The 21,963-nt window shown below is 40.2% G+C and overlaps 1 protein-coding gene and 1 non-coding gene across 2 annotated transcripts in view; one reads left to right on the plus strand and one right to left on the minus strand.

Moving 5' to 3' along the window:
- Window positions 1-21,963, plus strand: part of POLA1 (DNA polymerase alpha 1, catalytic subunit) — a 278,486-nt gene that overhangs the window by 79,922 nt on the left and 176,601 nt on the right. The gene's annotated exons all lie outside the window — the stretch shown is intronic.
- On the minus strand, window positions 4,778-4,885 carry LOC129077004 (U6 spliceosomal RNA). Its single transcript, XR_008529770.1, has one exon. It is a non-coding gene; the product is annotated as a U6 spliceosomal RNA (small nuclear RNA).

The raw sequence follows: 21,963 nt of genomic DNA on the forward strand, positions 1-21,963 counted from the left end.
GGAAGAAACTGAAGAATGACCTCAGAGAGTCCTTAGGCAGGTGATATTCTTTTGCTAGTTCAGTATGGTGATAGGAAGCTTTTGTCCTTTGCTTTCACAATTGTAGAAAATAGAGTTTAAGAACCAGTCTTGATTGAACCTCCCTGTTGTACCAGTGGAGGAAGCAGGTGAGAGAACCTTCTCATAGAGGGAGAGTGCCAGAGCCCCAGCTGGGATTGAAGATATACTAGCTCACACTGGCATTGCCACGTGCCAGGCACTGTTCTAGGTGCTTTATATATGTAAGCTCTTTAACTCTTCAGAACAAACCCGTGAAGTAGATAGACATTGCTGTATACCCATTTTATAGATGAGGAGACTAAGGTTAGTAACCTGCCCAAAGTCGTGTAGCCAGTAAGTAGTGGAGCTGGGATTTGAATCTAGGCAGTTTGGCTCCAGAGTCTGTGCTCTAAACCACCCTGCTAATGGTTGTAGCATAATGTAATTGCCATCCTTTTTATAAGGGCAACAGTGGTTGAATATCAGCTGTTTCATACGGTTTATTCTGACATAAATTGAGGTCCTTCCACAGCATGTTCCCACCATGTCGCTACAATGGGTATTTGTGGTTATTAGCAGTATGTGCTTATACAGAGATTTTTCCCCTAGCCCCAGCCAGCTAGAAAGAGATACTGTTCTTTTTTTTCCTATAGTACATTTGCATGTATCTCCATTGTGCTTTTTCTAACATTTGCATTCATTTTTCCTAATTGGTATTTTTTAACTTATATTTTACAAACAGGCAAGATGAGATTTGGCAGTGCCTATTCCAGTATCATGCTGAGTAGATGTATCGAGGGTGGAAATCCTTGTTCCTGACATTAGGAGGAAAACAGACCTGAAGCTATGGATTTTTCTTAGACTTTCTTTTCAGGTTGAAGAGATTTCTTTCTTGAGAGTTTTTTTTTTTTTTTTTAAATCAGGACTAGATGCTGGAATTTTTCACATGCCTTTTTTCTATGTTTATTGAGATGATCAGTAATATAGGGTTTTTTGTTGTTGCTTTATTTTTTAGTTTGTTAATATGGTGACTTGCAGTGATGGATTTTCAAATGTTAAACTAACCTTGCATTCCTGGGGAAAACCCCACTTGGTCATGATATGCTTTCTTTTTTATGTATTTTAAAGAGAATTTGATTTGCTAAAACATTAAGAATTTTTACATTTATGTTCACAAGGGATTTTGGTCTTAAGTTGGCTTTTTTTGTGATATCTTTGTTAGTGTCCATCAGACCAGAGTAATACTAGCCTCATAAGATGCCTTGAAAAGTATTCCTTCCTCTTCAGTTTTCTGGGAAAGTTTGTGTAGAATTGGTACTTTTTTTCCTCCTTAAATGTTTCAAGTAATTCACCACTGAAGCTATCTGGGCATGGACTTTTATTTGTGTAAAAGTTTGAAACTACCAGTTCGGTCTTTTTAACAGATATAAGACTGTTTAGGTCATCTGTTTCTTCTTTTTTATCCTCATTCGAGGACAGTTTTTCATTGCTTTTAGCAGAGTGGAGGCGGGGAGAGAGAAACAGTGATGTGGGAGAGAAACATCTATTGGTTGCCTTTTCATATGTGCCCCGACTGGGGATTGAACCCGCAATTTGGGCATGTGCCCTGACCAGGAATGAAACCTGTGACCTTCTGGTCTACGGGACAGCGTTCCAACCAGCCGAGTCACACTGGTCAGGGCTACCTGCCTCTTCTTTGGTAGTGTGTGTCTGTTAAGGAATTTGTCCAGTTTAGTGGCATTAAGTTGTTTATAGTATTCCCTTTTTGTCTCGTTAATAGCTGTAGAATTGGTACTGGTGCCATCTCTCTCATTCTTAATATTGGTAATTTGTGTCTTTTCTCTTTACCAGCTACTATGTCTGTCTTCTGGCTCTTCAGTCCAGTTAGCCTGCTGCTCCACACAGCACCTCTGGTGACTGCTGGCAGGCAGCTGCCCTCAGGCAGAAAGTTAGAAAAATGGGCCACTTGGCCCTGAGTCTTGCCTTTTCTCCAGTTACAGTCGGCTTCCCTCCATTTTTGACCCATTTTGTGGTTACCCTCTAGGACCTTAAGGTAATTGTTTTTTCTGCCATCCAGAGGTTACTTTCGGTGATAGGGTTTGTCCAGAGGTGGAAGCAGAATGTCTGGGATTTTGGTTTTGTGACATCTAGCCAGTTGGAACATGCTTTAATAGCTCTAATCGCGATATGGAACTGGGTAACTTGGCACTTTCTAGTCATCTTTGCCTCTATTGGATTTGATATGAAATAGCTCATCTGGATATTCAGAATAAATTTTGGAGATAGAGAAAGGTGAAAGGAAAAATGTTGGTTAACTCTTCAAAATGGTTTCAGTGGGAAAAACCATTATCACTTTAAAAAATGAGCATTCATGAGTACTGAATAAATCAAGCTTCTGAATGATTGAGTGTTTTTGCTTGTCATGGGGAAGTTTTTCAAAGGATAGAGGAAAACACTTATATTTTAGGCCTGAAAACAAAGTATTTCTAGTTTCTTAATGTTTAGTATGTCAAGTAAATTAGTTTTAGGTATATTAATACTATAATACTTGACTGTTTTATTTGCAATGGACTTAATTTTCTGGTCGTTTTATATTGAACATTTATGTCCTTTTAGTATTTATTGCCATTTGAATTGAGAGACACTAGGAGAAGTCACCTTAGGTCTCTGGATCTCAGCTTGATATTTACTGAGTGGTTATCATGAGCCATGCACTGTGCTAGGCACAGGAGGGTCAGCGATGAACAAGGAGGTTATATTCTTAGAGGCTCAGAAATCTGACTCTCTTGGCACACACTGCGGATGGTCAGGCTCACATGTACATGCCCCAATGCCAATTTGTTCATTTGAAGTGAGAACTACAGCTGTTAATTAGACTGGTGAGGTTGAACTGAGAGATTAGTGCATTTTCTCTTTATAGACAAGCCACATGGGAAGCCAAATTATAATCACAAGGTTGCTTGGTGAGAATGGAATCAAAACAAAGAGACTGGGTTAGATAATCCATGATTAGGATACACCTGCCACATGGACTATTTGGGTTTCCCCTGAATAATGCTGCACAGTAAAGCTTGACAATGTCTGGTTCTTTGGGTTTATTTCTATGGTGACTGTTTTCCTTTGTTCACACAATTTTTTTGAACCAAACTATAATCCAATTTACTAAATGACAAGGCGCATTCTAGGCCTGCTTCCTAAGATTACACTTAGATCGCCTTTAGAGGTTTTCAAATTCTAAGGTGAAGCATGCACATATATAGTCTTTTGGTTAATTTCCACAAAGTACTGCCATATCCATTGTGCAGGTAGGTTTTATTTTCGGAGGGTGGCTTTTTTTTTTTTTTTTTTTTTTTTTGCTTTTCATTCAAGGATGTGTGAATCCATTAGAATTGTCCTCATGTATTGCCAATAATTTAGTTTTACCTGTTTAAATTTATAGACAGTTACACGTCTGTCTTTCATATGACACAGATGCCAAACCCTCGTTCTTAAAAATCAGTTGTTTTAATGGGAAAGGCTGATCTGTCCTAGTGGAGGAAAAATAAATTTATTTGAAAATGTAGGAAATACCAAAATAAAACCTAGAAAGTCCTGGAACCCAAGCATCCATGTTAGATTTTTTAAAAGTAAGGAATATACTAGAATTTCCTATAAAAGATCCAGGGAACATGAAAAGTAGTTGCCTCCAAGGAGGAATGGCATGACTTGAGGTATAATGGAGACTCAAACTTTGGAATTATGAGCCAATTTCACTTACTAGATTCTTTTATTGTTCCCTCCCTCAATTACTGTCTGTATATCAGCTGTCCACAATCAGGGTTAAAGGACCATCTAGTTAACTATTAAAACAAACAATGTTAAGACCCAGTGGCTGCCACATTTGTCCACATCAGTGCTTGTGTTTTCAGTAATCCAAACAAGGTGATATCACTATCTATACGTCCTCCAAACCCTATGGGCAACCAGCAAAGCCTTGGTAGGTACCAGTCTGCAAGTCTCTTGAAGGCAAGAACCGTAACAACAACAACAGTAGTGGTAGCAGCAATCATGATATAGGTGTGTGGTGCTTTGTAGCTTTCACAGAGCCCTTTCACCTAAATTTTCTAATGAATTTCACAGGTAGAAGTATAATGTATATGTATGTTGGTAACCATTTCTGCTTTCTAGCCAACCCATTCTGTCTTACTGTAAGTTTTTGGCCTAGAAAATAGGGAAATGTGTTTGTCCCCTTTGAACTCTCACAGTGCTTTCTTTTACAGACAAATTTAGTTCTTTTACGAAATTTTAGATTATACTTATAAGGATTCTTAACACCAAATTGATCATTGGAGATGAAAAGCAAAGCTAAGACTCAGTATCTGGCTTTTTGGGGTGGGACTGTCCTTCAAAAACCTCTCACTGATTTTTTTAGTCAATAAAAATACAATGCTGTTCTACCTTTTTTCAGTCTCCATACCATTCGTTCTTAAAATATATTCCAATTAGTAACAGCTTCTTTTTTTTTTGTTGCTATTTTTGTATTGTTTTTATTTTAAAAAATTTTATTTTGATTACAGTGGACATTCAATATTTCTATAAGTTTCAGGTGTATAGCGTAGTGATTAGACAATTGCACAGTCTGCAAAGTGATTCCCCCCAACAATTCCAAGTATCTACCTGGCACCATACATAGTTATTGCTACATTATTATCTGTATCTCCTATGCTGTACTTTACATCCCTATGACTATTTTGTATAAAAAAATATGGAACGCTTCACAAATTTGCATGTCATCCTTGCCACAGGGACCGTGCTAATCTTCTCTGTATCATTCCAATTTTAGTACATGTGCTGTGGAAGCAAGCGCATAAGAGTGTTCTTTATGCACATTACTCCTGTAGATATCAGTGTTCTAGATCTGAACTGTATAGTATAGTAGCCATTAGCCACAGATGGCTACTTAAATCTCAATTTGAATTACTTGAAATAAAATTTTAATTAGCCATAATAGACACCTTTTAAGTGTTCAATAGGCATGGTAGCCACTAGCCATATTAGTATTGGACAACACTGTTCTGGAAAATCTAACTTAGTTTGGGGGGAAGGCTATCAAATAATTTTGCAATTGTTTGTAAATTTATCTGCAAGATTTGTTTCTAAATACATTTATTGAGCCTGTTTATATGGTGTAAAATATGTATTTTTAAGTATCCTTTTAAAAAATACACATAAACTTTTAATTTTCCTAGCACTTAATTAAGTAACAGATCTTACAGGTAAGCAGCAGTGGACATTTGAAGTAGAAACTCATGTAATAACAAAAACGTCCAATTTCTCTGCCTTCTGTGGGTATGTGCTGAAGTACAACAGAAAAATCGGAATGTGATTGTGCACTACTTAGAAAATGCATGGCAATCCTATAAAGAAAAGTGACTAGCAATAATCTTAAGATGATTCATATAGTTAAGATTCCATGATGCAAAAATTTAGGTCAATGGTACATTCATCAGATTAAATATTAGAGAGTTTAGCTTGGAAAGGCATTTGGCAATTGGAGAATCTCTCAAGTGTAAAGCTGATATTAAATTTTGAAATCACCTGTTAGGATCTTAGGTGTTAAAACTTAATTCATTAAGATGTTGAGCATATCCCATTTACCCTTTCTTCGTTTTACTTACATATCTAAGTTGTGCAGGACTAACTAAAGGAAAAATCCAGACTGATATCCCAGAACTATATTTTTGCCATGGGTGATTTAGGGAAGTTCAGGTTTAAAGCTGCAGTATCCTATAATGTATTCAGATGAACTAGGACCAACATTTCTTTGATCCTTGACTGAATAAATAAGAATGGTCTCCTGAGTGGCTGGTTATAGTCAAGAGGCCTGTTTGCGGAAGGCCAGGATCAGATAGGTCTTGTTCAAGGTTTTAGAGAATAAGAGACATTTGAATACACTGAGTTCCAGATATATGGAGAAAATTGTATGGACATGAAAGAAGTGATCAGCTTTTAAAAACAAGAGTAAAACCCCATGAAACACTGGTAGTTGTTATGTTAGCCTGGTTCTGTGCGATCAGATGTGTACTTAATGCCTTTTTCACTTTTAAAAGCCATCACTTTCTTGCAAAGTCAGACAATGTTAGAACCTCAAAAGACAGCTGTTTTTTTTAAAGGCCTTTCCACTAGTCGGGGTGATGTGTAATGTTCACATGTAAAGCAAATATTCCCCCTTTTATGTCTATATTCATTTCAGATACATATTCTTTGCCTCAGTAGCAGTTTGTTATGAGCATGAGTATAGAAAAGAGGTTTTTATTCATACATATTTAAAGAACATCAGTAATAAAAACATTTCCCTAGCTGTGACAAAGAACAGCCTTTGTTTAAGGGTTAGGTATGTCTAAGGAAGTGATTCTTGTTAAGAACTAAGGAATAAAATATAATTCATCTTATCTTGTGTAAGGAAAATTGTCCTAACTTGCATGCTGCTGAGTGCCTAATTTACATTTAAAGCTGAAGTAATGAAGCCTTTATTTTTTTGCCAGAAGCTCCCGTTTCTCTCCCAAATATATTCTCTATCAGACAAAAAAAAAACCCCAAAAAAATCCTCATTATTTTGCATGGTAATGTGTCTTTGCTGATGCAGAAAAGCAACATAATTCAGGGTGAAGGATTAATTTAAACTTTCTTATGTGCTCTTTTGCGGGTAAAATTATTTCTAGGGATCAAAAGGTGGGTTTGCAGGGAACAGCAAAAAGAATATGCCCTGGCTGGTGTGGCTCAGTGGATTGAGTGCTGGCCTGCAAACCAAAGGGTTGCTGGTTCGATCCCCAGTCAGGGCACATGCCTGGGTTGCAAGCCAGGTCCCCAGTGGTGGGTGCATGAGAGGCAATCATACATTGATGTTTCTTTCCCTCTCTTTCTTCCTCCCTTACCCTCTTCCTCTCTCTCTAAAAATAAATAAATAAAATCTTAAAAAAAAAAAAAGAATAGCTTCATCCTGGTGAATTGCAAAGGAAGGGTATTGTCCTTTACTCACCAGGAGGAATAGGTTCCTGAAAATTGTCATGGATGTAGAATTTCAGTCTGAGGACTTTAGTCCTCATGGAAACTAGTCACAGCGGATCCAAAGTTGAGAGTGGATCTATGGAAGCTCTTAGGAATAAACAACATTTATATGCAGTTAAATATGTCTTCTGGATATAATACAAATGGCCCTTTCATTTATACTGTTTTATTTAGTAATAAGGGATACTAACTATTCATTTTCAAATACTATCCCTTGTTCAGTAGAAATTTTGCTTCATTGCAGGTAATAAGCATGCTTTAAGGCATTTCCTCTCCACCCCCACGGCTGGTTTTCCATCTTAGCTGTTCATTGCCTTTCTGATTTTCAGCCTCAGAAACTATTGATGCCCAGCTCCCTGGGGCTCCCCACCCCCGACTCCCACTCACGGCTGACTCCTAGATGCGATTATCAGTGTATACTTTTGGGTCCCAAGTGTGCTTGCACTTACCTCCTTTTATTTCTCCTATGGTTTCATTCTAAAAATTTTTATTCCTGTTCTGCCATTAGCTTTTACCTTTCTTTTCTTTTCCCAACCCTAGCTCCATCTTTCTCTAATTATCCCCAACAGGATTGAATCACAGTTCATGCAATTGACATATACTGAAACTGAATGAAATTTTTTAAGTTGCCCCCAAAATACACAGAAGTAAATGTGAAGGTACGCAAGCTCAATTTAGTAAGATTAGGTATGGGAAATTAGCGTAGTATCCTCCAAGTGCACATGAATATATACATGCTCTCAAATATTCTATGCGCCTATGCACCTATATACCATAACCTAAGAAGAACGTGCAATTGTTAAAGGTACTCAAGAACTTTCAAAGCTTCCAACAGTTGATGTTTGAGCACAGTCAGTCAATGTGCTTGCTATCAATCAGTAGCATAATCAGTCATGTATTGAATTTCACTTTGGATTTGTGAACAAATGGACTTGTTCACAGCTTTTTGGAACCTAATTGGTTCCGAAGTCAAAAAGCTCCCCTGCTATTCTAGCACAAGAGGTTCAGATCATAGATAGCAGTCACCTGGTAGTTCCTGAAGCCAGGCCTGTGCCGCCTATCTCCATTCCTTGGGCTGAGGGGGTGTCCCAGATGGGGTGAGAATGCCTGTGACCCTCCCCCGCATCCCTGCCCAGCTGGCAGGCATCAGACTTGGGAGGAAGCAAAAACAGCTTCTTACTGAAAAGATGCTGAAACTTCTATTTTTTCAGTAACTGCATTTCCTGTTAAACCCTGGGTGGTTGTGTTGTATTTTAAATTTATTTATGGGCTTTAGTTTGTGTTTTTATTTTTTAGGAAAGATTATATGCAATGACAGTATACTACAGTCTTTAAATTTTTCAAGATGTAAACTGGGATGTTCTGATTTCCATGTTGTTTAGAGTTCTTATCCCATGGAAGAACATCCAGAAAGACAGTTGAGAAATTTGAAACTGTTTCAACCCTAATTTGGTATTCCCTATAGTAGGAATTTGAATAGTTTTTTTGGTAATCATCAATATCATAGTTAATATTTATTGACTACTTACTCAGTAAGGAGTAGTTCGGTCTTTGTACTGGTTTCAGGAGTACTTGGATGAGGTATATGAAATAGATTCAAATATTGAGGTACTCATAACAGAAAATATCGAAGCTACTGCCATAGTTCATCAGAAATCAGGAGGAAAAGTTATCCTTGGCCTGAATGAGCTGAAGTTCAAAGTAAGACTGTGGTCATTATTCATTACCTCTTTTCTTTCAAATGGTAAAATTCTTGGGTTTCTGTGGACAAGGCTGCTTTTTAATGGCATGTTCTCCAAACAGCTGTTAAGCACCCGCCCTCCCCAGTACCACAGACCACATCTGTTCCCTCTGTTGATTAGATAGAGGGTGGAGAAAGAAGAGAGGCTGTAGCATGTGTAATTACCAGTAATTAATTCTTGTTGCGCCTCCTCATTTCCTTCTATTCTAACTCCACCTACTCTTCTTCCTGTCTCTGTTGTAAATTCTATTTCATGTTGGCTACTTGTGGAAAATAATCTTGATGGGTATACAGCTGTTTTCCTAAAATTTTACATTCACCTTACAGTGAAGCTTTTATTTTTTTTTCTTCTGGAGACAAAATCTCTTGATAAAGCAAGGCAAATAAGAAAATACTAAAGTAAGTGAGCCTATCTCTTGGGGCTAGCTTTAATGCTTCCTTATGTTCTGTTTCTATTGATAACTGTTTCCAACTGTCAACAAATATTTATCAAATATATTCTCTCTTAAAGGAACTATTGCAGACTATTGCAAGGCATGAATGAAGGCAAGGAAAACAAATGTAAGATATAGTCCAGGTCCTCAGCATTAATGTACAGTGTAATTAAGAGACCTAAAATATGTATATGGAAAACTAACAATGTAAGTTAATATAATCATAACATAAAATGATTGCCAAAATTGTTGAGACTACATAAGACAGAGGTAGTGTTCTGTTCTTTTTCTTTCTCTTTGGGCTGAGGTAAGGCTAAAGGAAGTTTAAATTTGAGCATTTTTAGTTAATATGTCACAGTAAAAGAGATACAGGTTTGTTCCCTAAAGGAAGTTCATAGCATGTCTTCCTCACAAATCTTAAAAGCCTAGATTTTCAGGATGCAGTGCTTCTTGTGTGTCTGTTTTCAGGAGAATGGAGCTTCAAGTGGAGCATTTTGAAACGGCTTGTTTTTAAAATTTAAGATAAATTTTAGAATGTATTTGCTCTGTCAGTCAGGGCCCCAGCAGGAATTAATAGGAATTATTAATGGGATTAATAGGAAGATTTGATAGAGGGATTATTTACCAAAATGTGGGCAGGGTATATTAAAATTGCAAAAGAACTGTGTGAACTCAGAGATGAGTTAGAGTAGGGATGTTACCCTCTTAGGCAAAAAGGGGTGAGAGGAGGAGCAGATACTAACTTAGAAAGAAGGAGGTGCGTGCAAAGGGTCGTCTGATCGCAGGTGGATGGATCCAGCCAGCCTCTATGTGACCAATCAGGGAAGAAGCCAGGGTCATTAGGAACCTGCCCTTACTTCCGTCCTGATCTGTGCACTGTTCCTGATTATCTAAACTCAACTGTGAATTAGGAGACATGGAAGCTTTTTGAGGTAACCCATTAGGTCAGCCTTCCTTCCCAGAGAGCAGGGTGGGGACTGGAAGTGGATGGGCAAAGGAAAGATATCTGGCCTATTTGGAGACTTTGTAAATTTGCCTGGACTTGAAAAATCCATCTTGGATAACCTAATTCTATGCTCTCAATAATCGTGATGACCATAGACGTATTTATGGAGTCAGGATGCTTTATGACAGATCAGTCGCTTCTCAAGCATGTGCACAGGGTATCATCGGTGTAGGTTAGTAATTCTGAACTGGGGGCACTCTCGCCTCCCCGCCGCCATGGGAAATTTGACGACATCTGGAGTCATAGTCATGTATGCGCTTTATCATTCGGATCTGGTGGAGGGAGGGTAGTGATGATGAGGGGAAAACAGTGATGTGCCTTTTCATTTCATTAGGATAGTGATCAGATGATTGTGGAAGAATCTCATCTAAGCAGTGACCATTACTTTTGGCAAGGAGAGGCTACAGACTGTTGAAGGAACAATTTAAGTTCTGAACATGAAGCTAAGAGTCAGCATAGGTTTTATTGAGCATGATGTGGGGGGATAAAGCCCTGAAAGAGAAAGAAGAAAATGAGATGATTGGAAATAATTGGGACCCAGATTGCAAGCGTCTCAAGGGCATGGATTATATTTAATTTATCTTCCAAGAGTTGAGTAGCACGTCTTGAACAGTGCAGGCTATCAATACGTGTTCGTCAAGTGAATAAGTAATCCTTAATTTAGGAGAGGTGGATACTCTAGAACCAGAAAGAAGGCACCAGTGGGAAGGGAAAGAGGAAAGATGCTGGGAAGGGAAGAGGTGAGATTCTCCTATCAAAGGAAAGACAATCCGAACTACAAAGAAATGAGAAAGCTAAGCCTTCAAGGGCATATTGGCTCATGGGATCCCAGGTTTCCAGACTTTCTATTTGTACTTGACCTGGACTCCTGTACCTCATGGCTTCTTGTTCTTCTTAATGCAATAGGTAAGGGCAAGCACATTCGTTCCATTCCTCTTTAATTAGCCCTGCCTTCCCTCCCTGTTAATATTAATGGGACTAGTCCCTGCAAAGAAGCAGAGCCATGTTCCTTCTCTTTTTGGACTCATCTAAGGACTTAGACATGTCTCCAGAGAGCAGGCTTCAGTAGGTCAGGCCATTGGTGTGAGATGTGGTGTGATTGGTGCCGTCACTTTGTTTTTATATTCCTTTAAGACAATTCTTGAGTCCTTTGCCTTTCGTTGTCATACTGTGAAAACTGCTAAGTTGGAAGTGATCCCATTTGCCTCTTAAGTTCCTTAAGAGCAGTAAAACTCCTTTTGTAGTTGCGTCAGTGCTGAGCCCATTGTAAATGCTTGTTGCATTAGGGCTTTGTGCAGGGTCACTCTGGTGGAGTGTGAGATAGGAAAGGATATAGTTAGGAAACCTTGACCATGAAGTGTTTGGTCGTCTGAGAGACACATGACGTTAGATTGTTGGTTGTATTCAAGAGGGTTGGGTGTAGAGGTAGAAATAAAGGTGAGAAGAGGAATTTTAAGTACTGGTATAGGGGCCGGAGGTAATGAGAGAGCAGAACTCTTTCTTTACTTGCACAAGGATCATGTGTTTGATAAAGTGTATGGTCCAATATTAGGAAGGATCAGGTAAATCGCAAAGGTCCACCACTGAGATTCATTCGCATTGGTACAAGATGGTTAATTTTGTAGATTTAAAAAAAAAATTGGCTTTATTGCTAGTAATTTCGTAAACATATTTTTGGCATCTCATCGTGAATTTAAAAGAGCCATCACCATCTACCCATCACTCACACCAAAAGTCAAAGATTTAGCTTTGGTTTTCATTTTATTTCCTGCATCTTAGACTTTAGCATGTCCTGATTCTACTTCCCATTCAGCTCTCCTGCTACCATCTTATGCTATGCCCACGGCATCTCTCCTCTGGACTACTGCTTCTGCCCCTCGCTTCCCACAACCCATTCTCTGTGCTCCTTCTTGCAGACTAAAAAAAAAAAACCAAACAAACAACGAACAAAAAACAGATCATGTCATTCCCTTGGCTCACCCCGCCACCTGTGAGAATATTTTTCACATAGTAGAAGCTCAGTATGCACTGTATAAACCAGCTATAGAAGTTATGATGTCTTTACAGACAGACAGCAAACTAACCAGCCTTTAGCCTCTCCTAATTCAAATGACATGTTGTCCCTGTAATGATAATAATAATAGTCACAGATTTGTTAAGGTTCATCCTTTTTTCTTCTTCTCATCTTGTGACTGATGGTTGACACCCATTTTTAGGATGGTTGGCAATGGATTTATATGTGGCGTTGGTGCCAGCAAGAGCAGTCGCTCCTCTTGGGCGATCTCTTGGATAAATCACAAGCAGCTGTGGGTATGAAATAACACCAGGCAATTCCCTATACTATTACAGGATTGGTTTGACGTAACTAAGAAATCACTACAAGTTTTGGGGGAAGGCCAGTCTTTTTGGGGGGCCATGACCCTTTTGAGAATTGGGTGAAAGCTTTGGATTTTTTACCCAGAAAAATGCCTGCATACATGAAAACAGAATTTTATAGGCCACTAATGAGGTTCAGAGACTGAGCCATAACTCATAGTGGGAAAATGCATCTTCAAAATTACATTGTTATATTTGGGATAGGTTGAAGCATCATTTTTGAAATATAAACTATAGCAAGTAATGTGGCAAAATATTGGCAGATGCAGAAAAGAGATTTTTTTTTCTGTGATTCTTAATATAGGGATCATAGCAAAACCTTAAGGGATAGGGAATTGTGAGGGGCTTTTTGTTTGTTTATAAACAAAGAAATTGAGGAAAAAGTGGCCATTTTGCCTTCTTTTGTTGAGAAGGCCAAGGAGCTTGGAAGGTAAGTGCCTTATCCCAGCAGATCTTGTGCCTCCTCCTAACCCAGAGAATAGCCTGTAGGCCGAGCCTCTGATGGGGCAGCAGCTGACAGGCGAGGAGGGGAGGATGGAAGCGGATGAGCATGGGGCACGGGATGGGAGGAGAGACCTTCTAAGCATTTCCCCAGGTTGAACCCAATGCCCCCGCCTTCTTCTTTCCCTGTTTTAGTTCTCCGTGGTTATCTCCATTAAAAAGACAAACCAAAAAAGGAGATTTTTCCTCTTTGTTAGAAGTTCTTGGAAAAACTTCACTGTTCTTTTATTCCATCTCCTTTGGGATCTAGGAGAGCTGTTATTTCTGAACTTACCGTCAGGGTTTCTTGTATTCTTAATGTTTTAATACTCTCACGATGGCTTGTTTTTGATAAATCACTAAAGCAGAAGGTATTTTGTCCAGCTTCCGAAGCAATAAAAGCAAGTGTGTAATGCTGTTGTACCAGAGTTGTGTTTTTTTCCTCCTGCACAATATATTAACTAAGCAGAAAATGTAAAAGAACAAAGACAATAAAAGTAATGTTTGTTTAGTGGTAGTTTTGAGATATTTCAGGAGAGATGGGATGTGAAGAAAAGCAGTGGCCATATTTAGAAAGCTGCCTCAAACCCAAGAGTATCTATTGAAGTAAACTTGATGACAGACTTTTTTCCTCTTCATGAATCATTGTATTCCTATAAAAGCGAAAATTCCTCTTCATCTAAACAAATGGCTTCCACATCTGTTTTCTTAGTTTCTCAAAAGGGTGTCTTCAGCTTGCATTTTTTTAAAGTGTTTATCTGTTTAAAATGAAATATCGTCAAAAGCAGTTTATACATCAAAATCCAAGTTGGTCTTCAGCTTCTAAGAATTAGTCGAGAATGATCTGGCGGTGGTATAGGGAAAAAAGGAAGCACATTTTGTATTCTGCAGAGGTAAGTTCTTTGTAACCATACTCTTTACATTTTATTGACTTATATTTAATTTTATTCCTCTTTTGTTTTGGGGGACTGATCGGGCAGGTAGCTTTGTCATTGGTAGCACATCCCAATATTTTCATGCCCTGGGTTCAGAGTTCTGAAAATAAGTCTTTTCCAGATCAGTAGCAGGAGGATTAATCTGTTAGCCCCATTGACTAAGAACTGATTTGTAGTTAGTTTGATTCATTTTTGTTCCATAATCAGTTCCCTGCCCCCACCATGTCCCTAAGAGAAACACACTCAACTGATTTGTACAGTACTATAGTGCTTGTTCAGTTGTCAGTCTTGTGTGAGTCTGCGCACTCTGTAGAGTTTTTTTTTCTTTTTTACTCTTTAGTCTCTTGTGTGACAGGCTACCATGCCCTTGAGCCTATCCTGCCATTTAAAAATAAAGAATGAGAAGCAGCTGAAGTGCGGGCTCTTTTGCAGCTGACAGGAATCTGATCTACTGCTTGGATTCTTGTCTGGGTACCGACATGCCAGTGGTGTGTGGCTCCTCCCAGCCCTGCCATTCGCAGTCACGAGGTTTGAGACGGTGGGAGCAGAGGAGGTTGCCTGCAGGGGAAAGAAGGATCTTTTTTTGTTTGTGAAGGTCAGGGAGAAAGGCCCAGCACCTGTGGGCCTACTGCAGGTAGCAGGACTCCTGGCTTCTTAGCACCCAGTGGAATTTCGGAGCCCTGATGAGGCCTTTGTCTTTCATGAGGTTGAGCAGGCTCCTCCCACCCCCTGAGCTACAGCTGCCTGTTCTGTCAAAACAGTGGCTTGCTCTGAGGGCAAAGGTCCGTGAGAACTGTGAGACATTTGATGTTATCAAAGCGAATTAGTGACAAAGGCAGTTAATTGAATCACCTATGACTTAGGTAGTTGCTTTTGAAGAGTGTGAAGAATAGTCTTTGAAAATCGAGGGGACCCCTCTCCCCATTGTTAACTTTTCTTCTATTGGATGAGTATAAAGTGGAGCTGCTTATAAATGGCACCAAACTTGCCGTAAAAAAGGAATGCCTTCCTCCCTCCCGAATGCAGGAGAGAGGCAGGAAAATGACGGTTGGAGCTATAGGAGGCTCTTTACTTGTGAAGTGACTTGATTGATGTTTAGTCTTCCTGTTGAGCCCATCACTGCCTCAAGGAGGGGAGCCACTGCAGAGGTTTTACTTGCTGTTTGTTGAGCTGTGGCCTGTAGCTGTTTTGGTTGCTCATGAAAAAGCAAGGTGCTCCCCCTTTTTGACCTTGTTCGGGGGCTTAATACAATTATTTGTATTAGGCGCTAGCCACCTGTTGGGATCGTTCTCCTTAAAGGTCAGTGTGTGGTGCCTGGCTGTCTGACTGTGGCAGCGTGCAATCAAATTTGTCAGTGGTCACTGGTTTGTACGACACCTGCCAATTGTGACAAAAAGAATGGAAACCTGATAGCTGACAGGGAAAGGAAAGTGTTGGAGGAGGAATGAGGGGTCCGGACACCCGGGGAGCACCGTTACTGTGTTTTGAGCGCAGGCTTGCCTCATCTCCTGTTCTCCTGCTGCCCCTTCGTGAGCTGCGCCATCTGTTTCAATGGATTCTGTTATTGTTTGAACGCTGCCATTGCTTGGATTTAGTTGTATATTGTGTCTCTGCTGACCATTGGAATTCCTGTACCCAAAGCTTCCATGTCCCCTGCATTGAGCATCTTAGCTTCCGCCTGCCTCCCTGTGTCCGTTAAGACACTCCATTTAGGTGTCTATAGACATAACATACTCATCAATTCCCAAACTGCCCAGCTGCTTCTGCTCCCCAACCCGTTCCCCTTCCTGGATTCCCTGTCTCAGTTGAGTGACACCACTGTCTACCTATCTATCCAGTTGTGAAGTCAGGGATATGGGCCTCACCTTGTTCGTGCCCCAAATTCAGCCAGTCACCAAGTCCTGTAGATTCCACTTCCTAAATACCTATGATTCTCTGTCTCCAGGGCAGTGACTGTGAGGCTGTTCAAGTCTCATCACTTCTCCCTGGATGCTGCCTCCGCCACATCTATACTCTACATGTTTTATAACCAGAGACACATCTTTAAACTGTCAACCGGATTGTCACTCCCCGGTTTGAAGTCCTTAACGTGGTTTATGAGGCCCTTCACATTAGGCCTCTCTGCCTTCACTCCACCTTCCTGAGCATTCTGATCTCAGCCATACTTTTTATTTTCTTCTCATTGCAAAACCTTTTATTTTTAACTTATTTTTCTTTAATCACCATTAAGAGTTTCCCTCTGTCCTTTGGATCATCTATACTCTTCCTCCCCACCCCGCCCTTTTCCTGTCATTTCCTATATATAAGATCACCTTCCCCTATATACAGTCTGCTTCCATGAGCTTTCTTCTAACTGCCACCTCAGGGGCCGAGAGAGAGAGAGAGAGAGAGAGTGTGTGTGTGTGTGTTCCAAGTGCCTCTAGTGTGTGTGTGTGTGTGTGTGTGTGTGTGTGTTTTCCAAGTGCATATTTGCTTCTCCATTAGATGCTACACACTGTAGAGGAAAGGGATTATGGCTGAGTCACTCATCGTTCTGTTCCCTTCCACCTAGCACATGAGAACTGTTCAGTAAACACTTGTTAGTGCGTGCCCTGGCTGGTGTGTCTCAGCTGGTTGGAGCATCATCCCAAACCAGAAAAATGTTGTGGGTTCAATTCCCAGTCAGGGTGTGTGCCAGGGTTGTGGGTTTGATCCCTAATCGGGGCACGTAACATCCCTCGTCCAGGTGCATGTGGGAAGAGGCCAATCATTGTTTCTCTCCCTTCCTCTGTCTAAAAACAATGAAAATAAAAGTCTTCAGGTGAGGACAAAAAATAAAATACTTGTTAGCATGTGAATGAATGGGTAACTTTTTGAGGGCCTAAATGAAGACTATAGAAGTTCAAAAGTAAAGGGGATTTTTTTTCAGCAGTAGCCAACTCTTGCATAGCTTATATATTGCTATTTTGTCTTCTCTGTATTCTATACCTGCATCCTAAGTGTCTTTTCTCAACTTGGCATTTATCTGTTTCTTTTGAAATTTCTCTGGATTCTTCCCAAAAGATGATGGGACAGGAGAAAATGTGATTGATAAATTGGAATACATTATTTGGTTGATCCTTAAACATAAAGAGGCAGTCTAGAGGCATGCCTGAATATGCGTCTACAACACATGTATCTCTGAACAGGTGAGCAAAATTACATTTCCCTAAAATGAGACCATCTTTCTGAAGATTTCTCTTTGAATTGGGAACCCTCTCTATTTTTCAAAAAGACATTTATTTATTTTTAGAGGGGAAAGGAAGGAGAAAGAGAAGGAGAGAAACATTGATATAAGAGAAAAACACTGATGGGTTGCCTCTCGAACATGTCCCACCTGGGGACCAAACCCGCAACCTAGGCATGTGCCCTGACTGGGCACATGACCTTTCGCTTCATGGGACGATGCCCAACCAACAGAGTCACACTAGTCAGGGTGCAGACGCTCTCTATTTTAATCATACATAGCTAGCTCACAGAATCTGTTTTCTGAACTTCTAATAAAAGGGAGGGCAAGGGACACCGTTTTGTAAGAAATAGAGTTGCTATAGGAGGGCATGAAGACAGTGTGGTCATTGTAGAACAGAATTTAGTATATAGCTCTGGTGCTGAGCGAGGGAGTTGCCCCTGAGGTGTTGGGCTTAAATAGTTCTCTCTCCCCTGACTTTCCTCAAAGCAGAGAGTAATGATGAACAGCACCATGGCTGTCTTATCACACACCAGTCCTAAAAAGGAGCTTTCCAGAAATCAAAAACACTCGCATCAAAATGGTGACAGCAATGCTTTGCTCATTCTCCAACTTCAAATTGTCCTTTAGATCCGCAGCGAGGTGCTCTTCCAGGGTTGAGCGTCAGGCCAGGTGCTTAGCAATGACAAGTGGCAACCAGTTAAATCTGTCATTTGTGGGGACTGAGAGCTCAAAGTTTTCTAGTCAGATTTTTCCCATGACCTCAGTTATAAAGAAAATGTTGCCGATTCCAGAAAATGCTAATGTCCTTTTTAGCTGTATTATCTTGATTGCAGCGCTTCAGAATTGCCCAACTTCATTATCTGAACATAGCCAGCCTGACGCCTTCTTCTCAAATAGACAATTATGATCAATTAAGCACTTTCAGGCCTTATAGACTATTTAATTTTATTAGTCAATTATTTGTGCTTTGAAAGAGTTAATGGTAGCTACCCAAGCCATTATTAGAAATTAGAATGTCCCAAAATAGAAAGGCTATTTCCTTTGAGTATGGCACTGCAGTAGAAAATGCCAAGCATAGTTTTTACTGAGTTAAAGGGTGAAGGAAGGCGGAGTGGGGGAGAATGTTACATGTAAATCATTTAGCCATTAACCTAATGGGTGGATTTATAAATCCTATTACTATAAGCCCTTTTCATTTCCACTGAGGCCTGGTATATGCTTGATCCCACTAATGTAAAATTCATTCTGTCTAAGTGATTACTGAAGTAAGACACTTTGAGTCAATTTTAATCAGGTTGTGTGAAACTTGCGTGAGCGCCGATGTTCACCAAAGTGTGGACATAATTTGGCCGTGTCTTAATTAGTCCCCCAGAAGAATTATTCTAGGGGTCAATCAGGGAACCAAATCTCTCAGCTTTTTGACACATACGTGTTTTTCTGTGAGGGAAAATATACTGCAGGGGCCAAAAAACACCAGCTCTAAAGCAAGAGGCAAAGACTTTTGGGCAGCGGTGTTCCTACTGTCATGGACATTACGCGAATTCTAGGAATTCCTAAAGTGCTATTTTTATTGCTAATTGGAGCATCTGCAATGGTACTTATATTGGAACACATCAGAATTTCAAATTTGGTGAATACATGAACCCTCGTCCTAGGAAAATACACACAGGCACGCATTCACATTTTTCCTTAGAGTTGCAGGGATTTTCAGATTTCTTGACCTTAGGTTAATATCTCTTGCTCTAGTTTTCCTCTTGGTGTCTTAGGGGTTTTTTCCTTCTTCTGGGAATTTAATATTTAAGAGTGTAGGCTCGTACTTGAACTCTTGTGGTGGTGAGTAGATATGGCTCAGATGCGCTTTAAAGTCAGCTCTACAAGCTCTTTGGGCCCTGTATCAGGCCTAATCCCAGTACGGCAATAACACGTGTAAGTTCAAGTGAGACGTACAGGACGCAAGTTTCTAAACCAGAGGTTGGAGTAGAGGAGGAATAGAGGATAAGAATGTTGTGCAAGGAAGGTTTCTTTAAAGGTGAAAACAGTTTTTTCAAAGTAAAAATGTAAAGTGGATTCTAAAAAATCCACAAGCTGAGTAAGTATTTCAGGGCAAGAAATTAGAAAACAAAGAAGTTCACTTTTCCTTTCACATATTCAGAGCCATGCTTTATGGTATTTTCAGTTTTTAGATCAAAATTAGAGCCCTGTCAAATTGTGGGGCAGTAATTGAGAGAGACTCATAAATATGATTAAATGTGTCTGTTGGGGAGGAGAAACCTTTCAGAAAGCTTTGTTTATTCAACGTGTTTTATATTCTTTACACATGAGCTACCAGAAGGTCTAGGTTGTAAATTCAGGATTTAAAACAAAATCAGTTTATCTGGAAACAAGAGTTGTATGGGAGAGGTACACTTTTAGTCAAGTTTATAATTAACGGGCCTTTATCATTGGGGTAGAAATTCATTTCTCTTGAGTGAATATTTGTTTAACATGGGTTGTGTTTGAAGGGGGGATTAGAACTGATTCACTCTAGTTCTTGCATGGGAAGAACTAGCATTTAAATGCGTACAGTGTGTGGGTTTAATTGCCACTTTCTGTAACCAGCTTTAGGGTCCTGTTGTTGTGGAGATGCACTTATCAATCTGTGGCTTTGCTCTTCTCAAGCTGTACCACTTGGGGTTTGCCTGCTTTCACTAAAGCCTAAGAAATAAATATTTATTGAATTACCATTATGTGTCAGGCTACTGAATTACTATTATATGTTAGGTTTAATGGCTAAGATGTGATCTCTGTTATCATTTGCCTGTAGTCTCTTAATCTTACCTTTCATAATAGAGTGGTGTGCTGCGGTATTACAGAGTCCTTTGGGGGCTACGTCGGACTAACACACTTGTTAATATCATTGGGTCAGGGAGGCCAGAGATGCTTTTTCTGACAGTGTGAAGTTCCTTGTGGAATAAGTAAATGTTAGGTAATAATAATACCTGACATTTACTGAGCACTTAGGTACCAGAAACTGTACAGAACTATTTACATATGTGGTTGCATTTACTGCTCACAGTAGCCCTATTGTAAGGAAGCTGCAGCTGTTATCTCCATTTTACAGTCAAGGAATCAGAGGCTTAGCGATTGTATTGTGTGCCTGAGGTCATGCAGTGTATAAGCAGTACTCTTAGGCTTTGAACTCAGGCAGCCTGTAGTAGTTTGGGATCTCCATAGAAACAGAACCAATAGGGTGTGTGTGTGAGTGAGTGAGGGCGAGGGGAGAGGGTTGTGGGGAGAGGGCGAGATTTCACAGAATTGCCTCCTGTGATTGTGGATACTGGCGAGTCTGAAATCTTCTGGGCAGGTCGGCAGTCTGGAGGCCCGCATGAGGCATGAGTGATGTTGCAGTTCAAGCCTGAAGGCAGTCTGCTGCAGAATTCCCTCTTCCTTGGGGACCTTGGTCTTTTTCTCTTAAGGCCTTCAACTGATTGGATGAGGCCCACCCATGTTATGGTGGGTCATCTCTTTTGCTCAAAGTGTACTGATTTAAGTGTCAATCTCATGTTTAAAAAAAAGTACCTTCACAACAACATGTAGACTGGTGTTTGACCACATATCTGGGTATCATTGCCCAGCCAAGGTGACAGGTAAAATTAGCCATCACACAGCCTAACTTCTGAACCCACACTTCTAACTACTGTGGGGAAACAGCATGTGAAAAATACAGGAGCACTAACAGAGCATGGCTTGTCCAACGAACTCAAAATATTTCAGGAAGGCTGGATTGAAGGATGCATGTGGGAAGCATTAGACGGTGAGATGGGCCTCAACGACATTTTGGGTGAAGCTAAGAGGGTTGAATTCCATTTCAAAGAATACATTTTAGAAAGGACACTAGGGAAGTGATAAGAATGGCTTGTGAGGTAGTGATGCTAGAGACAGGCAGTAGGTGAGGGCCCAAGGAGGGACAGCCAGTTGGCGGGGCGTGTCACACTGGAAAGCCACAGTGAGACTTGTTAGCTCATTGGGTCAAAATGGAAATCATTCCTTTGTTTTAGTTGAAGGCTCTTGGAGGGCCATTTGTCATGTTTGGAGCTGGTTGTGGTTTTGGAGGTGATAGATGGAGTTTAGAATGAGTGCTTATGGGACAGAATTAGGTATGGGCCTGGAAAGAGAAAATGTTGAGTCATCAGTGTAACATCACTGATTCTCAATCAGGGGCAATTTCCCCGCCACGAAACAGGTGGCAATATCTGAAGACAACTGTGGTTGTCACAACTGGAGAGCGTGTATGCCTGTGCGCTCACCTGTACACACACACACACACACGTGCGCTGCTGACATCTCGTGGGCAGAGGCCAGGAACAGCCCCTCATGACAAAAAATAATGGAACCTAAAGTGTCAATAGTGTTGACGTTGAAAAACCCGGATATATACGAGGTCTGTCTGGAAACAGTCCAGCCATTGTTAATATAACAAGAATGGTTTGTGTGACGTCGATGTAACCTGGCTGCCAAGAAGAGTGGACTGGAATGCACATGTGTGAACAATGACAACTTCACTGTACTAGTCGGTGGGGGCAATAGATGCTGTTGAGTGAGCATATGTACTGTGTAGGTGTGGCATTCACAATGGCTGAGCAAGTAGAGCAACGAATCTGCATCAAATTTTGTGTTAAGCTTGAACATCCCTCTGTGGAAACTATTCCGATGATTCA

This window comes from Pteronotus mesoamericanus, unplaced genomic scaffold (assembly GCF_021234165.1).
Source record: "Pteronotus mesoamericanus isolate MK-2021 breed Mesoamerican mustached bat unplaced genomic scaffold, CSHL_Meso_final contig_65, whole genome shotgun sequence".
NCBI lineage: Eukaryota > Metazoa > Chordata > Mammalia > Chiroptera > Mormoopidae > Pteronotus > Pteronotus mesoamericanus.